A 25,270-nucleotide genomic window follows, 5' to 3' on the forward strand; every position below is an offset into this window, starting at 1 on the left:
TTTACTATCAGTGCAGGTACAATAGATCTGCAGGTAAAATAGAATTTTGCTTTTACAGTAATTCCAACAATGCTGCTTTATTATGAGACAATAATAGACCGTTTCCAGAAACAGGGAAGTGTAGGTTTGCACACCAATTTTTAATCAATTCAACCAAAAATAAAAGCTGGTTCGCAGCTGGAAACAAAAAAAACAACTGGTTTTCCAGCACGAACTTTGACCTGTTTGATGATGTCCTCCATTAGAGTGGTTGTGGTCTAAAATTGCTGGGGAAACGTGGGCTGGTTGTAGTCTATATGGCACAAAGGTTTGAATAATCCTGAACGGCACTCCTGCTGCTGGAAACCAGTTTCTGCCTCTGCAGGATTTCAATCAGAACACGTCCTTGTTGAATTTGGACAGATTTGCTTATTAAGCAAACCACAGGAAAGAGGTTGTGTGAACAATTAAAGCAAAATGCAGTGAGATTTGGAGGAGGAGATCAGGTGTAATGAGTGTCAGTGTGTTGCCTACATCGTGTTCCGTCAGAGTTTGGCCACGTTATGAAATAGGCTGTAATTGCACCTTGGTTCCCACCACGTGTCTGTTCAGGAGTGACGTTTGTCAATAGGCATTCATTGAGGATTAGAGGAATCTGTCTGATGCACGCAGACAAAGGCTCATCAAGGTGAGGCAGGCGGCGCGCACACACACACACATACACACACACACACACACACACACCATAACAAAGGATTTCCACGTGATGTCATCCTTGAAATCTTCAAAGACATCTGCCGTATTATCAGATGCAGATGGTAATGCACTGCGTCAGCTCTTCATGCACTTGCTTATGATGATGATGATGATGATAATAAAAGACGATATAAAAGCTGAAGTACGCACGGTGCTGAGCGGAGCTCCGACGTCTGCCTCTGCCTGGGATTTGTCCTAGTTTATCCTCTTTCTGTCTCTCTTCTTGCTTTCTTACCCTCTTCTCACCACGGCAAGATGCTGCCTGGACCAGCGCCCGTTGTCATGGTAACCAAGACAAGGGGGGATTCTCACGTGACCGGATCTCCCCGAGTGATGATTGGACAGATGCACTGGAGTGAGGAGGGTGTGAGAAGGAGGTGATGTCACTCGCCCACTAGCTCACAGATGGGTGGGCTCCTCATGCAGGCGACCTGAAAGGACACACACACACACACACACACACACACACACACACACACACACACACACACACACACACACACACACACACACACACACACACACACACACACATAATAGAAGTGTTTTAAAAGAAGTGCTGAGCCGGATGACTGAACCCAAAGTCGAAATGTTTAAGCAGGGGCTGATGGTTCAGCCTGACTGATTCATGTGCTTCAGTGTTTCTGACCTGGACTCTGTCTCAGGGCTATGGGATGCTTGATAAGGGCTCCAAGTAGCCAGAATGCAACTCACTGCCAAGCCACAACTGTCAGATATACGAGAGCAGCCATATGAGCCAACTTGACCTGCTGACCTGCCACAGTTCAGATCCTCCAAAAGCGGCTGCACAGACTATAAATAGCACTGCACAAACAGGGTGTAATAATCCACACTGCAGAACAGAGTGGACCCTATCTTGACAGCAGTTGCATAACATGGCACAGGTGTGTGTGTGTGTGTGTGTGGGGGGGGGGGGGGGGGGGGGGGGGGTTGTTGTCCAGATGATTTTTACTGTTGATACTGCTTGAAATCTCAGTGTACGGTTGAGTGCAAAAGAGCTGGATTTATTCATTCATGAGTGTGCTGTTGCCACATCAAGCAATCAGACTGTCACCTTTCATTTCCTTTAAACTGAAAAAAAGAAGCTGATCCATCTGCTGAAATAATGCTGCATTCATGACTGGTCAGAAAGTGGAAAATTACAAGCTCCAACTTGAAAATAATTATTTGAAAGTAAAGTCGGGTTGGACTTTTTGTTTGGAAAATTAGCATCCCGATTTATCAGATTTGATGTCAGAACAACTACAACCATGTGTTCCTTGTAATAAAAAAAGCACAAATATGTTACTGCAACCATCCATGTTCTTTTCTAAGTTGATCAAGTGAATGCACGCTTTTCAGAACTTCCCCATTGGCTTTTCTGACTTCACCGTTGTCTTGAACGCAGTATAATTCACCTTAATGTATAAATGTGTTTCTTGCATTCAGCAATTATTGGACACTTTATGTTTTGGGTTTAATAGTGACAACATTCAGTAACTGTGCTGAACAGTGAACATGTCATAACTAAATAGTGACAAGCGCGCCGCTGTAAATCCATTTTACAAGCATTCTGGGCAAGACACTGGCACAAATCCAGCAGTTTTTAACTGAGCAGAAAACAGTTTCTGTGTCCAGTGACCCAAAAAGAAAAAAAAAAAAAAATCAGAAAGAAAAACTTTGGTGCTTTACAGCCCGTTAGAGGGAAACGTTTCTGTTCCTTTCACGGTCATTTCACATGATGACACCAGTAATCACAGCGTGGACTCGCTGTCCAGTAATTCCTGGAATGTTTATTGTGCAATGATCTTTTTCTGGAAGAACCAAACATTCATTTTTATCAAATGTTGTGTTTCCAAGATATGAAGCATAGTGCTCAAATTGTACCAGAAGCTACAAAGATATATCACTGTGTTACAAAAAGAACAGCCCGACTCCCAAAACTTGCCAAATGGTTAGTTTTGGGAGGCATCATCATCTGTTGCAGCCAGATGATATGTGGGCATACCCTTGGCCTTTTCCAGTGATGGGGCTCCTCAACACTGAGGCACGTATGTGCTGGATCATGCACAGAGTAACACACCACATGCCAAAATGTTGTCACTGATGTTCCCTCCCAACAGAGGTAGAATGTCTAATTTGAAGTTTCCCCAAGTATCCCCTCATTTGACACAATGTCAGTCCAACAGTACCCAAGGTTAAAGTCAGTGTTATTTTTTAGCTGTGTTCAATGGAAATTGTGAATCCAGAATTTCTGAGATCTAAGTCAAGTCAAGTCTGGGAACATGCGCTGGTGCCTCACCCGCATTTTGTGCCCCTCTCTGCCATGTGCACAATGAGCAAATAGTTTATTCATGCAAGTGTTCCGAATGAAATCAGCGCGGGCACATTTTGGCATGTGCGCATTCAAATATGTTTTTGTTATTATTTATTATTTTGTTTCTTGATGGTGAAACTAGAGGTTCCTAACAAGCCCCCGATTGTCTCCCTGTGTTCAGTATTTCTCAATAAACGCGTGCATATAGTTGTGATGTCACACACTGTCAGCCGCACCTCATTCTCTTAAACTTCAGTGTGTGTGCGCTGCTTCCACTTCAAGTTTATTCCGTTGATAGGGTACCAAATAAACTATCCCGTATGCGTATCTCCACTACATTTACTTCACTTACTTCATTTACTCCACTTCATCTGTAGCTCACAATCAGTTAAATTTCTTTTCTTACTGTGATCATTCCAGACAGAGAGGGGAATCCCCCTGGTTCCAGGGCCTATTTAAATGTACTTGCATATTTAAATAGGGGAGTGGACAAGGAGGAGTTTGGTACTTCTGCATGTGTGCTCAAGTCCACATTCAGTAGGATGTACAAAAAGAATGGATCCATGCGTACACACTCTTTGATACATCTGGATATTTTTGTGTTTATGCCAGTTTTTGGTTTTTGGCGTACATCATGTTTCAGTAGGAAATCCATGCAAGTCTTTGTGCATGAGGCCCCGGTACCAAAAACAACCATTCATGGACTTAGGTCACTGGTTAGCGTCCATGTTTCACAACCATACAGTAAGACAGGAAGCACTATGACCCTAAAGACTTGGACCCTCATTGTCCTGAAAAGTTATCACCAAACACCTCTGTCCCTGGCATCTCCTCATCTCAAAGGCTGATAACCCAGAGACATAAAAAAATCAAAGAAAACACCACAAGTGGGATTTCATACTCAGTACCACTGAGTACTACACTCTGATACTACATAGTAATTCACCTGCAATTAATAAAATTTATGCCAGAAGTGAATCCTTTTGAACATTCAAAAGTCTGCTATTGATATGGCTGATGAACAAAACTACACCCACTTCTCTGGTTTTCAGTATCTTTAGCTTTTTCAATTACAGAAATTTATTAAGGAATACTTGTTTCCCCCTTCATCATTTTGTTAAAACGTCTCATTTGGTCGTAAATGTGGCTTAGTCATTGTGCTCCAAAGGCCACCAGGGTTATGCATTTTGCTGCCATTTTATTTCTATTACAACTAGGCAGTGATGTCCATGATGTCTCAAAAAGCCTTCTGCTTCTCTAGACACAGTAAGAAGTGTCACCAGATGGGTTCTTGTCACTGACCATTTAATAAAGGAAATCAACTCCTAAACTGTTTTTGGAAGGTGACAAATAGTCAACACATGAAAAGCACATTCATTTGAATATTTGTGTGAAAATTCTTTTGACACGTCAAATTTAGCCAATAATTAAGGAAGAAATAATCTACAGTAGTAGCTGTACCTCTGTGTACTTTGATATCCGATTGATGTTTGTTGCTGCTCATGTAGATGCATGCACGATGCTCTGAGTTACGTCAAACGCCAACACCAGCTGAAGCAGGACAAATCAAGGCTTTTGACATAACTGTTCACACATGTATCCATTATCCGTCTGCTTGCAGAACACTCTCTCTGCTTGCATGGACTGGTGCAGCAGATAATGGGAGCAGTGACACTAAGAGGTGACCTCATCATGTTTATGGCCTGTTACGGGTTAGAGAGCGATGTTCTGCAGAGGACAGATGGAGAGGTGGAGATAAAAGATGTAACCACTGCAGACAAACAGCAGTCTGGATGCACATAATGATTAGTTTTATTGTTGATTTACATATATACCGTATAAGAGGGTTTTTTGTTTAATAGTTTGGTGGGTCCTGTGACTTACAGTAGTGTTCAGAATAATAGTAGTGCTATGTGACTAAAAAGATTAGTATAGGTTTTGAGTATATTTCTTATTGTTACATGGGAAACAAGGTACCAGTAGATTCAGTAGATTCTCACAAATCCAACAAGACCAAGCATTCATGATATGCACACTCTTAAGGCTATGAAATTGGGCTATTAGTAAAAAAAAAAGTAGAAAAGGGGGTGTTCACAGTAATAGTAGTGTGGCATTCAGTCAGTGAGTTTGTCAATTTTGTGGCACAAACAGGTGTGAATCAGGTGTCCCCTATGTAAGGATGAAGCCAGCACCTGTTGAACATGCTTTTCTCTTTGAAAGCCTGAGGAAAATGGGACGTTCAAGACATTGTTCAGAAGAACAGCGTAGTTTGATTAAAAAGTTGATTGGAGAGGGGAAAACTTATACGCAGGTGCAAAAAATTATAGGCTGTTCATCTACAATGATCTCCAATGCTTTAAAATGGACAAATAAACCAGAGACGCGTGGAAGAAAATGGAAAACAACCATCAAAATGGATAGAAGAATAACCAGAATGGCAAAGGCTCACCCATTGATCAGCTCCAGGATGATCAAAGACAGTCTGGAGTTACCTGTAAGTGCTGTGACAGTTAGAAGACACCTGTGTGAAGCTAATTTATTTGCAAGAATCCCCCGCAAAGTCCCTCTGTTAAATAAAAGACGTGCAGAAGAGGTTACAATTTGCCAAAGAACACATCAACCTAAAGAGAAATGGAGGAATATTTTGTGGACTGATGAGAGTAAAATTTTTCTTTTTGGGTCCAAGGGCCGCAGACAGTTTGTGAGAAAACCCCCAAACTCTGAATTCAAGCCACAGTTCACAGTGAAGACAGTGAAGCGTGGCGGTGCAAGCATCATGATATGGGCATGTTTCTCCTACTATGGTGTTGGGCCTATATATCGCATACCAGGTATCATGGATCAGTTTGGATATGTCAAAATACTTGAAGAGGTCATGTTGCCTTATGCTGAAGAGGACATGCCCTCGAAATGGGTGTTTCAACAAGACAATGACCCCAAGCACACTAGTAAATGAGCAAAATCTTGGTTCCAAACCAACAAAATTAATGCCTCGCAGATGTGAAGAAATCATGAAAAACTGTGGTTATACAACTAAATACTAGTTTAGTGATTCACAGGACTGTTAAAAAAGCAGTTTGAACATAATAGTTTTGAGTTTGTAGCGTCAACAGCAGGTGCTACTATTATTGTGAACACCCCCTTTTCTACTTGTTTTTTTTACTAATAGCCCAATTTCATAGCCTTAAGAGTATGCATATCATGAATGCTTGGTCTTGTTGGATTTGTGAGAATCTACTGAATCTACTGGTACCTTGTTTCCCATGTAACAATAAGAAATATACTCAAAACCTGGATTAATCTTTTTCATCACATAGCACTACTATTATTCTGAACACTACTGTATACTCTGGTATGTCTTTTTAAATTCCTTCAGCTGCTCCCTTATTTTCACTCGGGGTCACCACAGCAAACCCCAGCTACATGTTGACTTGGCACAAGTTTTACGCCGGATGTCCTTCTTGACCCAACTCCACATTACATGGAGAAATGGGCAGGGGTGGGGTTTGGACCAGGAGCCTTCCGCCTTGAAACCAAACATACTAACCACTTGGCCACCACCCCTGACTTATAAACTGAAAAATCACACATTTGTTCTTAATAATAACAACAATTTATGTTGGACTTTCCTAGGAATCAAAGCAATAAACAAAATAAACCCCAATAAGAAAAGAATGTCAATAACAAAAAGTACACTGCAACAATGCACAAAAATTTCAAAGTAAAGAGCCAATAATAAAGAAAAAAAAAGTCTAACTTACACCCTGGTGCGCCTTATTCATGGTTCTTTTCTCTTCTTTGTTAGCTACACCTTACTAGTACCAGGTTGGACCGACTTTGGCCTTCAAAACTACCTTAATTCTTCGTGGCTTAGATTCAACAAGGTGTGACAAACTTTACTCAGAGATGTTGGACCATATTCACATGGTGCATTACACAATCGCCCATTCAACCAGTCTGCCCATTCTCCTCTGACCTCTGACATATATAGCCAGATTCCACCAGGTATGTTCACTGATTAACTGATTCCATCTGCTCAAAGTGATGTTAATCAGTGAAATCACCTGGTGGAGTCAGTGGCTGCAAAGAAAACCTGCACCCTCTTGACCTTTTCCGGAACAAGTTGCCCACCCCTAGTTGTTGTGTGTCTGTGTGTAATAAACATAAAATGGGTCCTTAAAAATGTCAGATAAATTGCCCTTCATATTTTCTCCTGTGATAACTTGCAACTGTTAATTTGGTTCATCTGAACTTATCGTAGAAGGTAAGTGTTCAAGTCCAGATGGAGACAATACGATGCTTTACAGTCCATTGAGCAAAAGTGAAAAAGATTTTCCCAGAATCACAGCAGTATTTTAGGAAACTTAAATCCAGCTACTGTGGTAACTTGAACATTTAATTTCCTCTAGAAGGATGACTCTGTTTAAACTCTACCTAAATAAGCACCAGGCAGCTGCCCCCGGGCATGATGGGTAGTGAGAGAAACGGAGAGGTGATTGTGTGTGGTGGTCGTTTGGGTTCTGACAGAGAAATCCAAACAGGTTGAGGCAGCGCCGACAATGAGCTCACGTGTGTCTGTGGTCAGCGTGAGCCTGTCTAAATTTGACACGGTGTGTTTAGGAGACCTCAGACCGAAACAGCAGCAGCGGTCAGGGTGCGGCTGTGCCCGTCCCATTTCCAGCACCACTGGACCTTACTGTGACTGTGAACTAGGAGCCTGAGGAGTTATAAATCGAAACATCTCTCAGAGTTAAAAGGGTCAAATGTCCCGAGGTCCCTGAACCCTTTTTGAGCCTCATCAGGATAACTAATCAGGCTGCGTCTGCAATGACTCAAGATTTAGAGGTTAAAGGTGAATGCTAAATAACCGATGTGGATCATGTGTACATGAGTGGTTCGCTTGATAAGGAGTAAAACTGTCTGTTTCAATCCCACATTTAATATTTAACGACCGTATCCGCCTGCAGGGGAGTCCTGAGACTGATTCATGTGGCTGCCTGACTTCTGCTAATTACTGGAAGAAATTTTTAAAAAGGAGGCAGGTCCCATATTATGCACCCACCTAGCCATGCATACATGATCCAAATGGGTCTGACTTGGAACCATCAAAATTATGGTGATACATACAAAATGGCGGCTTACTGGAGGGCAACATGCCAACCCCCTCTATGACCTTGAAAATTGAATCACTTCTTGCCTGTCAGGATATGAATCTTGAGTAAAAATTTCATCATGATATATGAAAAATTGCGGGCTCCAGGTTGTTCACAACCTCCTCCAACACCGTTGGCAGAAGTAATAAATGACCAGTGAATCACTCAGTGAATTAAAGGTGCGACAGTTCTGACATGTTTTTGGGAGAAAACGTCAACACTGCAGCTGCACTCAGTCTGATAAGACTCGGTTTTATAGGCACAGTTAGAATTTTACTACAGGTATGTGGATCTGTTGATGGTGGAGGCTTAGTGTCAGTAAGAGTCTTCACAGGGATAATATAAAGTGTGTTTGTGTGTGTGTAAGCTTGTCCTTTAGTGAGATATGAAACTCTAAGACAGTTTTCATGACCACAGATCTCCAGCGGCTCACTGAACCCTGAGTGCAAGTCTCCTTCAAGTCACTGCACTCTACATGATCACTTACCATGGCAGCTACATTATTTTTAACACAATGTAAATCCAGATCATACCACTGAGGAATCCATTTTTGCAGGTGGAATTACAGCTATATACTTAATACTTGCAAGTACATGCACGTTAGGGTGCCACTCAAAAAAAAAAAAAAAAAAAAGGTTTTTGGCCATAATATTGAGTGGCACGCTAATGTGTGTACATCACATCTACAGCACGATGTCTCCATACGTGAGACAAGTTTTGGGAAAAATGCTTACTCAGTACAGCAGGTCAGGACGGACACCGGAGCCGTGCACGTCCATCACACCACGGAACCACCCAAAATGATAAAAACCACCCAGGCAGACAACCAGACCATATCCACACATACTATGTATATTTATTACTTGTCCATTTATATTGTGGTGTGTAGAGTGCACAGGGTAAAAAAATCAGTAAATACTAGTACTATCCTTGGCTCGGGAAGTAACCGGTGATGGATTGGTGTTGCATCCACAGCTCAGCACCGACCTGTCAGGGCTTGGTGGCCTAGGACTTAGTCCTGAGTGCAGCTGGAGGATTTTGGTCTGCACTTGAGTTTTGTGCTGTATTGTGAGCTAATATTTACAAAAAAATAAATAAATAAATAAAGCTCACACTGACTTCCACCCAGATTTAAATCTCTATCCTCCTTATCGCCTTGTTCTCTCCTTTACCTCTTCCCCTCATGACAGGCAGATCACTGAGCAGAGAAGAACAAATGCAAAACTAAAGCCTGCAGCTGTTCAAATATTGTGACATGTGATCTGTGGTGGGCACAAAGAGCACTTGTGAGGAACGAATGCAGCACAAAGTCTGGCAGGACGGGAAGCACGGTGCTGTGGGAAACATCCACATGTGGAGGAAAAGTCTTCTGCTGTCTGCCTGAAATCAAACAGTACAGTAAACTCACCTGATGGCTTTTTTCAGAATCCCACTTTAAATCTTTGCTCACATCAGATATAATTAACAGTTTACTGAGTTATACACTATCAGGGTCTAAATCAGCAGTGGTCACCTCATGGGAGGAGGGCCGGACGAGGCCCTCACCTTTATGCTGACATTTACTTTCAAAGTGGCCTGACGGAACCCGTCCAATTCTGTCCTCAAAAAGGTGTTAGGACAGAAGATGTTGAAAAATCCTTATGTTTATGTTGTCCTTATACATACACACAAAACACCAAATATCTGATAACATTCAGTCACTTTTACAACCCATGAATGCATTGTTCTTCAACAGCTTGAGTTTTACAGACATTGTTGAGCCTCTCTGAAAGCTAGACCAGTGTTTCTCAAACGTTTTCAGACCAAGAACCATTTCTCCAGTAAAAGAAATCTGATGGACCACCTAACATTCTTGTCACACCTTGATGATTTAGCCAGTGTATGCCGCCCATATTAAAAACGCTGGCATACAGTGGCGCATATCTAATAAGCTATGGCTAAGTTTTGTATAGGTTAAGAGCACGTTGAAGCACGCTGATATAGTACATCGTAATACGCCAAGTAATTAGACACATGCTAGCATTTTTACTTACACTGACTAAATTGTCAAGGTGTGGCAGGGCCTTACCACCCCCCCCCCAAAAAAAAACAAAAAAACAAAAAACAATAGGTCTGCTTATTACTCCAACAGTGTTTTATTATCTATTAGACTTTGAAGCCATTTCTAAACAGTTTAAGTTTTACCAATATACTCGTGGACCACTAGGGGTTGCATGGTCTCAGATCTGATACTTGTATCTTGAACAAACAGCAACATATTTGGTGGAAAGGTATAACTTTGAGTCAAGGAAGAGCTAAATAAAACTGAAATCGCTCCAGAATAAATCCTATTTATTCAAGTTATTTGCACTTTCCCGCATCAACTGAGTTCAAGTTCAGATATGCCTCAGCATTGATATGGAGTCTGTCTTTCAGTTATACACCGCATGTTTTTATCTCAACAGGGGTTTGTGGCGTGATTTGTATTCCAGATATTTAGACCATATGAGAGCAAAGACCGGCACAGCGCCATTCTCACATGGGTGTGGAAACCTCACTCTTTGGCAGCAGCGGCAAGAATACAAAAGCATAAATACATTATTGTTTTTGGAAAAAAAATGACAGTCATTTCATATTTGAAGCAGCAGAACTTTATCAGACTGGGGCATTCAATGCATGAGAGGTTTTGGATACCTTCTGGAATACACACCCCATAAATTCATTCTGTGAAGAAGCTGGAATGCTTTGAATGTCAGTAACATCAAGGTGTGAAAAATGTGTGAATTTACTTTTCAGACGTCAAGACTGAAGAATCTGGATTTAATTCTCTCCATAATCAGCCCTGAAGATTAAACACACGTCCAGAATCACAGTCATTTTACAACCCCAATTCCAATGAAGTTGGGACATTGTGTATAATGTAAATAAAAACAGAATACAATGATTTTAAAATTTTCTTCAACCTATATTCAACTGAATACACCACAAAGACAAGATATTTAATGTTCAAACTGATAAACTTTATTGTTTTTGTGCAAATATTTGCTCATTTTGAAATGCATGCCTGCAACACATTTAAAAAAAGTTGGGACGGGGCAACAAAAGACTGGGAAAGTTGATGACTGCTCAAAGAACACCTAACCTGAAACAAGTGAGTGTCATGATTGGGTATAAAAGGAGCATCCCAAAAGTCTCAGCCATTCACAAGCAAAGATGGGGCGAGGATCACCACTTTGATCACCACTCAGTGTTCAATTGCAAGGAATTTAGGGATTCCATCATCTACAGTCCATAATATAATCAGAAGATTCAGAGAATCTGGAGAACTTTCTACACGTAAGCGACAAGGCCGAAAACCAACATTGAATGCCCGTGACCTTCGATCCCTCAGGCGGCACTGCATTAAAAACCAACATCATTGTGTAAAGGATCTTACCGCGTGGGCTCAGGAACACTTCAGAAAACCATTGTCGGTTAACACAGTTCTTCGCTACATCTACAAGTGCAAGTTAAAACTCTACCATGCAAAGCAAAAGACAACACATCAACAACATCTAGAAACACCACCACCTTCTCTGGGCCCGAGCTCATTTGAAATGGACAGTCGCAAAGTGGAAAAGTGTGCTGTGGTCTGATGAGTCCACATTTCAAATTGTTCTTGGAAATTATGGACGTTGTGTCCTCTGGACAAAAGAGGAAAAAGACCATCCAGATTGTTACCAGCACATAGTTCAAAAGCAAGTATCTGTGATGGTATGGGGGTGTGTCATCACATCTGTGATGGCACCATCAATGCTGAAAGGTACATCCAGGATTTGGAGCAACACATGCTGCCATCCAAGCAATGTCTTTTTCAGGGACATCCCTGCTTATTTCAGCAAGACAATGCCAAGCCACATTCTGCACGTGTTACAACAGCGTGGCTTCGTAGTAAAAGAGTGCGGGTACTAGACTGGCCTGACTGCAGTCCAGACCTGTCGCCAATTGAACATGTGTGGTGCATTACAAAGCACAAAATACGAAAATGGAGACCCCGGACTGTTGAACAACTGAAGTCGTACATCAAGCAAGAATGGGAAAGAATTCCACCTACAAAGCTTCAACAATTAGTGTCCTCAGTTCCCAAACACTTATTGAGTGTTGTTAGAAGGTGATGTAATACAGTGGTAAACATACCACTGTACCAGCTTTTTTGAAACGTGTTGCAGGTATCCATTTCAAAATGAACAAATATTTGCACAAAAACAATAATGTTTATCAGTTTGAAAATTAAATATCTTGTCTTTGTGGTGTATTCAACTGAATATAGGTTGAAGAGGATTTGCAAATCATTGTATTCTGTTTTTATTTACATTTTACACAATGTTCCAACTTCATTGTAACTGGGGTTGTAGTTTGAAATGTGCAGATTAAAGCATAAATGTTAGAGATTCAAAAGACTTGATTTGAAACTATTCTAAGAAAGGTGCTAAATGATTGCATGCACACAAAATTAAAAAAGGAAAATGTGCTGCATGGTGGAAGCAAAGAATGTAAAAACCACAACAATTCCAATCATCCCAAAAGTGAAACGTGACCTCAAAGAAGCCCTAAAAGTGTTTCGTGTAGGCATTTGATCTGGACTGCTGGGTTTTTATGGACTTGGTTCTAGATGAGGCACAAAGTCTGAAATAATACATTTCTCCACAGGAACCCAAAAGCCAGACTCAGATCAGAGTTTAGGGTTTGTAGAATCTCCGACTGTGACTGCAGTTTCTACCCTGACATATACTCAACAAAAATCTAAACGCAACACTTTTGGTTTTGCTCCCATTTTGTATGAGATGAACTCAAAGATCTAAAACTTTTTCCACATACACAATATCACCATTTCCCTCAAATATTGTTCACAAACCAGTTGAAATCTGTGATAGTGAGCACTTCTCCTTTGCTGAGATAATCCATCCCACCTCACAGGTGTGCCATACCAAGATGCTGATTAGACACCATGATTAGTGCACAGGTGTGCCTTAGACTGCCCACAATAAAAGGCCACTCTGAAAGGTGCAGTTTTGTTTTATTGGGGGGGGATACCAGTCAGTATCTGGTGTGACCACCATTTGCCTCATGCAGTGCAACACATCTTCCTCTGCATCATCCGTGAAGAGAACACCTCTCCAACGTGCCAAATGCCAGCGAATGTGAGCATTTGCCCACTCAAGTCGGTTATGACGACGAACTGGAGTCAGATCGAGACACCAATGAGGACGACGAGCATGCAGGTGAGCTTCCCTGAGACGGTTTCTGACAGTTTGTGCAGAAATTCTTTGGTTATGCAAACTGATTGTTCCAGCAGCTGTCCGAGTGGCTGGTCTCAGACGATCTTGGAGGTGAACATGCTGGATGTGGAGGTCCTGGGCTGGTGTGGTTACACGTGGTCTGCGGTTGTGAGGCTGGTTGGATGTACTGCCAAATTCTCTGAAACGCCTTTGGAGATGGCTTATGGTAGAGAAATGAACATTTAATACACGCTGTCAGCATGCCAATTGCACGCTCCCTCAAATCTTGCAACATCTGTGGCATTGTGCTATGTGATAAAACTGCACCTTTCAGAGTGGCCTTTAATTGTGGACAGTCTAAGGCACACCTGTGCACTAATCATGGTGTCTAATCAGCATCTTGATATGGCACACCTGTGAGGTGGGATGGATTATCTCAGCAAAGGAGAAGTGCTCACTATCACAGATTTAGACTGGTTTGTGAACAATATTTGAGGGAAATGGTGATATTGTGTATGTGGAAAAAGTTTTAGATCTTTGAGTTCATCTCATACAAAATGGGAGCAAAACCAAAAGTGTTGCGTTTATATTTTTGTTGAGTGTAATATTCTTCAAAAATCAAATGACTTTGTTGTTGGATGATCATCAGGCACGCCACCACGTTTGCTAAAAATTGGATCAAAACTCTGATTTATTTTGCATATAGAACCAAAAATATTACCTCACACACGCTACAGATGGTCAAACAAAGACCTGCTGTAGAGAAAAAAAAAAACTGTAAATACACACCATCAGCTCCATGTCATAACCATTAAAAAAGCAGAATTACATTGAATCAAAGGAAAGTCTGGGATCTGCAGATGAACTCATACAGATGTAATATTGAGACATATCTCTTATTGCTCTTATTGAACGTCTATGACCATCACAACAGGAGCAACTGGCACATAATTCTGTGTTAAACTGATTAAACACTGTATGTAGCAGCACATGAACAAAATCCATCTTTGATCGATGATCCTTCCACATAGCAGCTGTGACTTTTATGCTGTGTATCTTTTTAAATACCTTTAAGAAAACAACAACTAGAGATCTTCTTGTCTGCTTCTTAAGAACAGACTTTAACTTTCTGTCCAAAACCAGCAGTAATTTTCACCAGGAAACAGTTTGCACTTGTAATCATCTGCACGCCATAAAAACGAGGGCAAAACTTTAAGCTGACACAATTTACGACAAAATTTTAAATGCACAATTTTCCTCCAACTGGTCCTACTCTGTTTTTGTGCTCAGATCTTATGAACGTTTCCTGGCAAAGACAGACAGGTAGAGTTAAACAAAACCAGGGCTCAGGGCTGCTGTTAGGTGTGCGTCCGGCGTGGGACAAACAGAAGCAAGTAAAGCCGTGCACCCTGGAATTAAATCACTCCTCACTTCCTGGGGAAGAATTTGCTGAAGGCAGGAATTAAACACACTTTAACCACACCCCGAGTAACCAGCCACGCTGAAAAAGACTTTCCATAAACCTGATCTGGGTGAAGTGTTGTGTGGGCCGCTGAAGAGGAGGTACTGCTGGCCCACTACCACCAGAGGGCGCCCTGCTTGGAGTGCGGGCTCCAAGCACAAGAGGGCGCCAGACCCAGAGGAAGTGACAGCTGTCACTCATTACTCCAGCTGTCACTCATCTACACCACCATATAAGCCGGACTGCAACTCCACCTCCCCGCCGAGAAATCGACTACCAGTACTAAGGTAATTTCTCTGCTGAATTTAAACTGTGACTTACGTCTGATCTGTTTGCAGCCGTTGTCCTGTGGTGCCCTTTCAACTGGGTTGGCGGTCAGTGAGAGAAGCGACGTCTTCGCCTCTCACTCCATCCAGATAAGTGGTTCCAGGAGCTGCTAGTGTGTTCCTAGGTTGGAGGTGGAGGTGCTTCCTCCCAACTGTGTTTGGACTGTTAATTACTGAGTGTGCGGACTCACACTCACACATCATCTTTCTGTTTTCTGCCAGCAGTACCAGGGTCGACAGCCGAAGACAGAGGCCACCTGGGGACTCGGGACTTGGCGGCTCCGGTGTTCTTCAGGCCGTTGGTGGTGGAGGCCGTGTGGGACGCGGCTTCTCTCTCGTCGGGCGTCTTCTATCTTCGAGCCTGCCCACACGTCACCTGGTGTTTATTGACTGTGAATATTAAGACACGTTTCGTTGTGTAATATCACAACATTAAATTGTTACCTTTTGGCTTACTCATTGTCCGTTCATTTGCGCCCCCTGTTGTGGGTCCGTGTTACGACACCTTCCCAACAGGATTTCTCGGCCATCGTCATGGACTCCGAGGGGCGTCAACTCCAGCTTGAACGGCCAATGGAAGAGCCAGGAGCGCAGGCGTCAGCGGGAGGCGGGTTGAGTGAGCTGCAGCAGATCTTAACCGCCTTCAAGGCCCGGTTAGAATTAGTGACCGAGCAGAGTGTCCTCCTTAATCGGAGGGTGGAGGCTCTCACCGCCAGGGTGCTGCTGCAGCCACTCCTCTGGCTGGTCCTGGGCCCGTATCAGACGTTCCACTGGTCGTTCAACGAACCCCCCCACCGTCCCCTGAAGCATACATAAGCCCTCCGGAACCGTACGGGGGCTGTGTCGAGACGTGCGCGGACTTCCTCATGCAGTGTTCGCTCGTCTTTTCACAGCGCCCCGTCATGTACGCATCAGACGCTAGCCGGGTGGCTTATGTTATTAATTTGCTTCGAGGAAAGGCACGCGCATGGGCTACGGCGCTTTGGGAGCAGAATTCACGGCTCCTAACGTCTTATACTGGGTTCGTACGGGAATTCAAACAAGTGTTTGATCATCCCAACAGAGGCGAGACCGCTTCGAGCGTGCTGCTGTCGGTGAGACAGGGGCGCCGTAGCGCAGCCGAGTATGCAGTCGACTTCCGCATCGCGGCAGCGAGGTCCGGCTGGAATAACGTTGCGCTCCGCGCCGCCTTTGTAAATGGACTGTCCCCGGTCCTTAAGGAGCACCTACTGGCCAAGGATGAACCGCGGGAATTCGACGGGCTGATCGATTTAGTTATACGTTTAGACAACCGTTTAAATGAGCATCGTCGGGAGCAGGCCGGGGGGCGTGACCGGGCACGAGCCGTCCCTCCCCCTTCCGGTTCCGACAAGGTGACCTCGTCCCCACGCTTCACTGCCAGAGAGCTCCGTGTGGCTACGGCTCCCCCTGCTGAGGAGGCTAGGGACACGAGCAGGGCCAAATTAAGATCAAAAATCAGACAAAGGAGGCTGGCCCGCGGGGAGTGTTTTGTCTGCGGCTCTTGCGAGCACATGCAGAAGGACTGCCCTAAAACGGTCAATCTACAACGCCCGTCCTTAGAAACTGGGCTAAGGGTGGGTCATAACACGCACGCGGGAAAACCCCGCAAATCTGCACGAATCCCAGTAACAATCCTTTGTGGGGATTTAACCCTTCATGCCCCAGCACTGATAGACACAGGGTCTGAAGGGAATCTGCTGGACAGCAGATGGGTAAAGGAAGTAGGGCTCCCTCTGGTGGCTCTGCCGGCACCATTGCAGGTGCGAGCACTAGATGGCACCCTGCTTCCATTAATCACACATCAGACACAACCAGTGACTTTGGTTGTGTCTGGGAATCACAGGGAGGAGATAGTGTTCCATGTAACACCTTCTACCTCCCGAGTGATTTTGGGCTTTCCATGGATGGTGAAGCACAATCCCCGGATTGATTGGCCGTCTGGGGTTGTGACGCAGTGGAGCGAAACCTGCCACCGGGAGTGCTTAGGATCCTCGGTTCCTCCCGGCACCACGGCTAATGAGGAGGTCAAAGTTCCCCCCAATCTATCGGCGGTGCCAAGGGAGTACCACGATCTTGCTGACGTTTTCAGCAAAGATCTGGCACTCACTCTTCCCCCGCACGACCGTATGATTGTGCCATCGATTTGGTCCCGGGCGCTGAGTACCCGTCCAGTAGGTTGTACAACCTCTCACGTCCGGAACGCGAATCAATGGAGACCTACATCCGGGACTCCTTAGCTGCCGGGCTGATCCGGAACTCCACCTCCCCGATGGGTGCTGGTTTCTTTTTTGTGGGCAAGAAAGACGGCGGACTCCGTCCATGCATTGATTACAGAGGGCTGAACGAGATCACGGTTCGCAACCGATACCCGTTACCTCTGTTGGATTCAGTGTTCACGCCCCTGCATGGAGCCCGAATTTTCACAAAATTGGATCTTAGAAAACGCGTACCACCTGGTTCGGGTCCGGAAGGGAGACGAATGGAAGACGGCATTCAACACCCCGTTAGGTCATTTTGAGTACCTGGTCATGCCGTTCGGCCTCACTAACGCCCCCGCGACGTTCCAAGCTTTGGTAAATGACGTCTTGCGGGACTTCCTGCATCGGTTCGTCTTCGTATATCTGGACGATATACTCATCTTTTCCCCGGACCCTGAGACCCATGTCCAGCATGTACGTCAGGTCCTACTGCGGTTGTTGGAGAACCGGCTGTTTGTGAAGGGCGAGAAGTGCGAGTTCCACCGCACTTCTTTGTCCTTCCTGGGGTTCATCATCTCCTCCAACTCCGTCGCCCCTGATCCGGCTAAGGTTGCGGCGGTGAGAGATTGGCCCCAACCGATAAGCCGCAGGAAACTACAGCAGTTCCTAGGCTTTGCAAATTTCTACAGGAGGTTTATTAAAGGTTACAGTCAGGTAGTTAGCCCCCTGACTGCCCTGACCTCCACCAAGGTCCCCTTCGCCTGGTCGGATCGGTGTGAAGCCGCGTTCCAGGAGTTGAAACGTCGGTTCTCGACTGCACCAGTTCTGGTGCAGCCTGATCCTGATCGCCAGTACATAGTAGAAGTGGACGCCTCTGACTCAGGGATAGGAGCCGTGCTGTCCCAGAGCGTGGAGGCTGATAAAGTCCTCCATCCTTGTGCCTTTTATTCCCGCAGGTTGACCCCAGCTGAACGGAACTATGACGTCGGCAATCGGGAACTTCTTGCGGTGAAGGAGGCTCTTGAAGAGTGGAGACACCTGCTGGAGGGGGCATCGTTGCCCTTCACGGTTTTCACGGACCATCGGAACCTGGAGTACATCCGGACCGCCAAGCGGCTGAACCCCAGGCAAGCCCGCTGGTCTCTGTTCTTCGGGCGCTTTGACTTCCAGATCACGTATCGCCCCGGGACCAAGAACCAAAAACCAGATGCATTGTCCCGGGTGCACGAAGAAGAAGCCAAAGCGGGGCTGTCGAACCCCACCGAGACCATCATCCCCGAGTCCACTGTCGTGGCCACCCTTACCTGGGACGTGGAGAAGACCGTCCGGGAGGCCCTGACAAGGAGCCCGGACCCGGGAACTGGCCCCAAGAACAGACTGTACGTCCCACCAGAGGCAAGAGCTGCCGTATTGGACTTCTGTCACGGGTCCAAGCTCTCCTGTCATCCCGGAGTGCGTAGGACCGTGGCAGTAGTCCAGCAGCGCTTCTGGTGGGCGTCCCTGGAAACCGACGTCCGGGACTACGTCCAGGCCTGTACCATCTGCGCCAGGGGCAAGGCAGACCATCGGAGGACGACGGGACTCCTCCAACCCCTGCCAGTGCCTCATCGCCCCTGGTCTCACATCGGCCTGGACTTCATCACGGGCCTCCCGCCGTCCCAGGGCAACACCGTTATTCTCACGATAGTGGACCGGTTCTCCAAGGCGGCCCACTTCGTGGCCCTCCCGAAGCTCCCGACAGCCCAGGAGACGGCAGACCTCCTGGTCCACCACGTCATGCGGCTGCATGGGATACCATCGGACATTGTATCAGATCGTGGTCCCCAGTTCTCTTCGCAGGTGTGGAAGAGTTTCTGTAAGGAGCTGGGGGCCACCGTGAGTCTCTCGTCCGGGTACCACCCCCAGACCAACGGCCAGGCAGAGCGGGCTAACCAGGAGTTGGAACAGGCCCTTCGCTGCGTCACCTCCGCGCACCCGGCGGCCTGGAGTCACCATCTGGCCTGGATCGAGTATGCCCATAACAGCCAAGTCTCGTCTGCTACCGGCCTCTCCCCTTTTGAGGCATGTTTGGGGTTCCAGCCCCCATTGTTCCCGCTGGTGGAGGGAGAGGTCGGTGTGCCCTCGGTCCAGGCCCACCTCAGGAGGTGCCGCCGGGTGTGGCGGACCGCCCGCTCTGCCCTGTTAAAGGCCCGGACGAGGGCCAAGACCCATGCGGACCGCCGACGTTCCCCGGCCCCCACGTACCAGCCCGGGCAGGAGGTGTGGCTGTCAACAAAGGACATCCCCCCCTGTGTGGACTCACCCAAATTAAAGGACAGGTACATCGGACCATTCCCCATCCTCAAGATCATCAACCCGGCCGCAGTGAAGCTCCGACTCCCAGCTTCACTGCGGATCCACCCTGTCTTCCACGTGTCCCGTATTAAGCCACACCACACCTCGCCCCTCTGTGCACCTGGACCTACTCCGCCTCCTGCCCGGCTCATCGACGGGGAGCCTGCTTGGACGGTCCGCAGGCTCCTGGACGTCCGTCGTAAGGGCCGGGGGTTCCAATATCTGGTGGACTGGGAGGGGTATGGACCTGAAGAACGCTCCTGGGTGAAGAGGAGCTTCATCCTGGACCCGGCCCTCCTGGCCGATTTCTACAGACGACACCCGGACAAGCCTGGTCGGGCGCCAGGAGGCGCCCATTGAGGGGGGGGTCCTGTTGTGTGGGCCGCTGAAGAGGAGGTACTGCTGGCCCACTACCACCAGAGGGCGCCCTGCTTGGAGTGCGGGCTCCAAGCACGAGAGGGCGCCAGACCCAGAGGAAGTGACAGCTGTCACTCATTACTCCAGCTGTCACTCATCTACACCACCATATAAGCCGGACTGCAACTCCACCTCCCCGCCGAGAAATCGACTACCAGTACTAAGGTAATTTCTCTGCTGAATTTAAACTGTGACTTACGTCTGATCTGTTTGCAGCCGTTGTCCTGTGGTGCCCTTTCAACTGGGTTGGCGGTCAGTGAGAGAAGCGACGTCTTCGCCTCTCACTCCATCCAGATAAGTGGTTCCAGGAGCTGCTAGTGTGTTCCTAGGTTGGAGGTGGAGGTGCTTCCTCCCAACTGTGTTTGGACTGTTAATTACTGAGTGTGCGGACTCACACTCACACATCATCTTTCTGTTTTCTGCCAGCAGTACCAGGGTCGACAGCCGAAGACAGAGGCCACCTGGGGACTCGGGACTTGGCGGCTCCGGTGTTCTTCAGGCCGTTGGTGGTGGAGGCCGTGTGGGACGCGGCTTCTCTCTCGTCGGGCGTCTTCTATCTTCGAGCCTGCCCACACGTCACCTGGTGTTTATTGACTGTGAATATTAAGACACGTTTCGTTGTGTAATATCACAACATTAAATTGTTACCTTTTGGCTTACTCATTGTCCGTTCATTTGCGCCCCCTGTTGTGGGTCCGTGCTACGACACCTTCCCAACATGAAGAAGGTTCCCACTGCACATGTGGCAGGATGGACTGAGAGCAGCTGGTGCCAAGAAGTCCAAGTGTGGAGATGTGGATTCGAACACTGTCAAAGTGGGTTTTCTCTGTCTGATCGCTCCTGACCCTGCGTGAATGATCTGCTGGAATCCAACTCAGCCACAGCGGGTGTTTTATGTACTTTTGTGCAGGAGAACAAAGGTTCAAGTCTTGATGGTCCAGGTGCGTCCTGTGGTTGTGAGATTTGGAGTTTTAACAGTGACCTAAGGCCACGATATGATGTTTTTGGTACCAGGTCTTTCAGGACGATCTTTGGGTGCCGCTGGAATGACCTTCAGTCAAACAAACGGTTACTGAGGGAGCCTCAGATGAGGAATATCGATTGCATCTTGAATATTTTGGCCATGTGGTGCATGATCCAGTAGGCAGGTGTCTCAGTGTTGAGTAGCTGCAGAAGACCAACGACATGCCCACCTGTCACCTGGCTGCAGCATAGATGGTTATGTTTGAGAGGTGGGGATGCACCAGTTGTCTGCCTGGTCAGTTGCTTCCAGGATGAAAGGTGGCTCCATAGTATGGTTACTGTGGCAACGCATGGCTTGCTCCCAGACCCACTTGGTAGTTTCTGCATGTTTCAGTCTACAGCAGGAAGTCCACACAGTGTCTTCCTGTACAGACGGGATGCTGTTTAGAGCCACTAGCAAGAAAAACTGCAGTCACCTCGCAACCGTCAGGCAACAATAAAAAGGTTCAGCGAAGATATAAGTAAGACTTACATCAAAACCCAACAACATCCCATCCTGTAAAACAAACAACATACGTGCTAGTGCACAGCGCTTACTGTAGCGATTTACTGTAGCGATGTAATAAGACCTCAGTTAGCACAGCATGTGATATCGTCCCTTTGAGACGCACTCCAGAACAGCATTCCAAAACATAGTTGTTGCAAAGGGTTCAAAATGTTCCAGAACAGTGGTTCACGTTTGCCATCACTAATTTTCGGCACAGACAAAACATTTTGGTGACATCCCCAGTTGCACATTCTATCTGTTCTTCAAGTCTTATTTGAATTTCTCATCCTGTTGTATATTTTGTCAGGTATTTGCCCACCTGCAGGTATTTGCTAGCTTAACATGTTAACTGATACAGGTGAACCAGCCAGCAGGTGGTAGATATGTCTACGGGATACCATACACGTAAAAGAAAGTTGATTTTTTTTTTTTTATTGATCTGGTGCATCAAAGTTGGATACATCTAATCATGTCATCACCATTACGCTCTTTTAACTGAGCGAGTTACAAGAAGATAGTATTTGATGTTTTTTAAGTTATTGGTTACAGAAGCTGGCAAAACTTACTCTCTCGTCTACATTTTTTTTCTGTATAAGCACAACACTGTTAGAAGCACAGAAGAAAAAAGGGAACCTGAAATGTTCATGGTTCCAGCTGTTTATCCATACCAACTGAAAATCATTTCATCATTAAGATGACATAACTGACCATGTTAAAGGCGCTCACAATCACTATTTAAAGTGAGATAAAGCATAAATTTCTACAAAGAATGTTTTATGTTACGCAGCAGCTTTTTCAAAATTGTTAAACTGCTAAAAATGAAATGTTTAAATGCAAACCTCCTCCTGCATAAAGCACCAAAGAGCACCAAAACAGGCCCGTTCACAGCGGGTGCAGTCTGCGCCTGCTGGGACGTGGAGGTGGTGGGCTGGACAGAGCTGAAGGTGGTACTGCAGAAACAAAGCACTCAACGGATTCATTGTCACAGGGACCTTCTGATCCCATGGAGAATCTGCTCATGCACCGCCACACTTTGTGCACATATCCATTTCCTCAGTGGAAAACCTCCCACTTCTGTTCCCTAAGCAACAGTTCATGCAGGCAAAACCATTGAAAGGGTTCCAGTTTGTGTCTGTATATTTGTGAATTCACATTTTCAATGCTATATTTCAGTTTTGTTTTGTTTTTTAGGAATATGGCTGTCCTAAGAATGCCAAAGCTTCGTGGACTGTAAGTAAGGAAAACTGCACCTACTGATAACGCCTTTTCAGTGTATTTTTGTTTGAGTACTCAAGGAAAGAAACCAAGTTACTCCAATGAAAGAGAACACCACCAAGCTACATCTCATTCAATGAGTTCCTGTGTGTGGACAGTTGCGTAGCGATATCTTAAATTATGGGTAATGACAAAATATCAAATGTGCTTTAATCTGTGTGTTATAAATCATGAAGATAGGGCCCTATGTCAGTTGAAATAATACTGTGATGTCTCCAGATAAAATGAATCAAAGAGAACACACAAAGAGAACAGAAGTTACCCTAATACAGAGCCTTGAGGTACACCACAGGCAGCCGACCTGTGATGTGATTGTGTGTGTGCATGATTTGTAGTCACCTGACCACACTGTTCGACCTGCAGAACAAACATGCAACGTGACTTTGGTGACAGCTGGCAGGCGTCTGAAGTCAGCTGCTGAGCAAAAACAACCAATTCATATGAATGACAGCTATTCAGCGTCCTCTCCAACATCACATGAGGGCTGCGTCCTCCTCAGCACAGCACGACACAGCACTGAACAATGTCACACTGTGCAGTGATACAGTTGAGCCTGACGGGGAGGCAGGTGACACCGCGGCACCGGACAAAAGAGTTTGTGTAAGCATACAAAACCTGAAGTGAAACATGTTGCAGTGGTTGAAATACAGCAACTACTGTGCGTAGTACTTCTTAGCTTGTGAAAACATAGTAACACAGCAAGTACTGTGTGCAATACTAAGCTTTTTGCAAAGGTACAAATTCAGTAAGTACTGTACTGTGCGCAATATCTCTAAGCTTGTTGCAATGATACAAATGCAGCAAATACAGTGTGCAATACTTCTAGGTATTGCACACTGTGTTCCGCAGTACGTAGGGCAGAAAAAGTCACAAGCACAAACTATATTAATTGTTATCCCTGAATAACCTTCAGCTGTTATGAAAATAGACAACACTGGAGGTCTGCAATTCACCTCACAAAGAAGCATCCTGCTCCTCCTCCTGCTCCTCCTGCTCCACCTGTGTTGCCAGCATCAGAGAAAATGACCCATTTCTGGAGCCAAAGTAACCGATGCTGCTGTGGCCTCTGGATGACGTGAACCCGTTCGGGGTGCTGATGGTGATTCTGCAGCTGCAGTTATTACACGGATCCAGGTGAGTGCACGTGTGTGTGTGTGAGTGATAATTTAAATGATCCTAAAACGAGTCGTCCACTCTGATGGTGCCTCCGTGTGACAGGAGTTGACCTCTGCTGACCTTTCCTGCTGCAGAGCTGCAGTGTGTTTTGGTCAGACGGAGGTTATGCTGCAGCGTGCTGACTGTTGCATTAAAAACAAAAACAAACAAATAAATAAATAAATAAAAACCACTGGGAAACAGTGTGTGTGTGTGTGGGGGGGGGGGGGGTCCTGCCACAGCAGCACTGCAGCAGCTGTCATCATCCTGCTGCACGCACTCGCTTCGTTCCCTGTCATCAATCCACTGTGCACCTGCACTCAGCAGCAACACAACTCAACCGTGCAGACAGTGATCACACCGTGGCTCAGGCACAGGGTCTGATCTGCTCCAGCTCAGTGAGACCAAACCAAAACACGCACGGCACCGCATGCACGCACGCTCACCGCCAGATGACACTTACTGATCACTGTGGCAGAGCGTTCTCCTTCCCTCCTGAAGCAGTTGTTCAAAGGACTGTGGACGTCTCCTCCCTCGCCCTGCGTGTCTTTCAGCGAGGACAGCTGAAGACACAGAGATCTGCAGTGCTGGAACTCTGTCAGCACTCGGCTGCTCTCCTCCCTCCTCCCTCAAGGTCAGTGGGCTCAGGCTCCTCCTTCAGTGGATGACAGCTTCCTCAAACCCCCTCATTATCCTTCTGGTCCTCTCCTCCTACAGGCCAGACATACAGGCACTACTTAGCTTCATGATCCAGATTAATCCCTGCTGTTCTCCTGTTGTGGTCTGCAAGGCTGTACTCAGATAAAACGGAAGAAAACACAAGGATTATAGTGGGTGGGTTGGGGTCTGGACCTCACAAGGTGGAGCAAAAGCAAAAGAAACAGAAACATCAACCTACAAATGCTAGCATGAGGACAGAAAGCATCTCAAAGTGGAGCAGTGTTTGAGGAGAATCAGTATTAAAGGGGTCATACTGTGCAAAAATCACTTCACGATTAAACATAGTTAGTTGGGATCAAACACCTCCTCCCACTGGGGACGTGAACTCAGCATGACATCCGGTGTCGCAGACCGAAAAGTCCACCCCTAAAAACTGGTCCGCCCTGCCTCCACTGTGCATGTGTCATTTC

General features: G+C 46.0%; 1 protein-coding gene across 1 annotated transcript in view; it reads right to left on the reverse strand.

Annotated features, from left to right (window-relative positions):
• mical3a (microtubule associated monooxygenase, calponin and LIM domain containing 3a) overlaps window positions 1-24,863 on the reverse strand; it is a 188,851-nt gene extending 163,988 nt beyond the window's left edge. Inside the window, 2 exon segments of the mRNA XM_034177077.1 lie at window positions 886-1,166; window positions 24,604-24,863. The gene's annotated coding sequence lies outside the window, so the exon portion shown is untranslated.
• Window positions 24,864-25,270: the final 407 nt, after the last annotated feature.

Source organism: Thalassophryne amazonica, chromosome 8 (assembly GCF_902500255.1).
Source record: "Thalassophryne amazonica chromosome 8, fThaAma1.1, whole genome shotgun sequence".
Taxonomy (NCBI): domain Eukaryota; kingdom Metazoa; phylum Chordata; class Actinopteri; order Batrachoidiformes; family Batrachoididae; genus Thalassophryne; species Thalassophryne amazonica.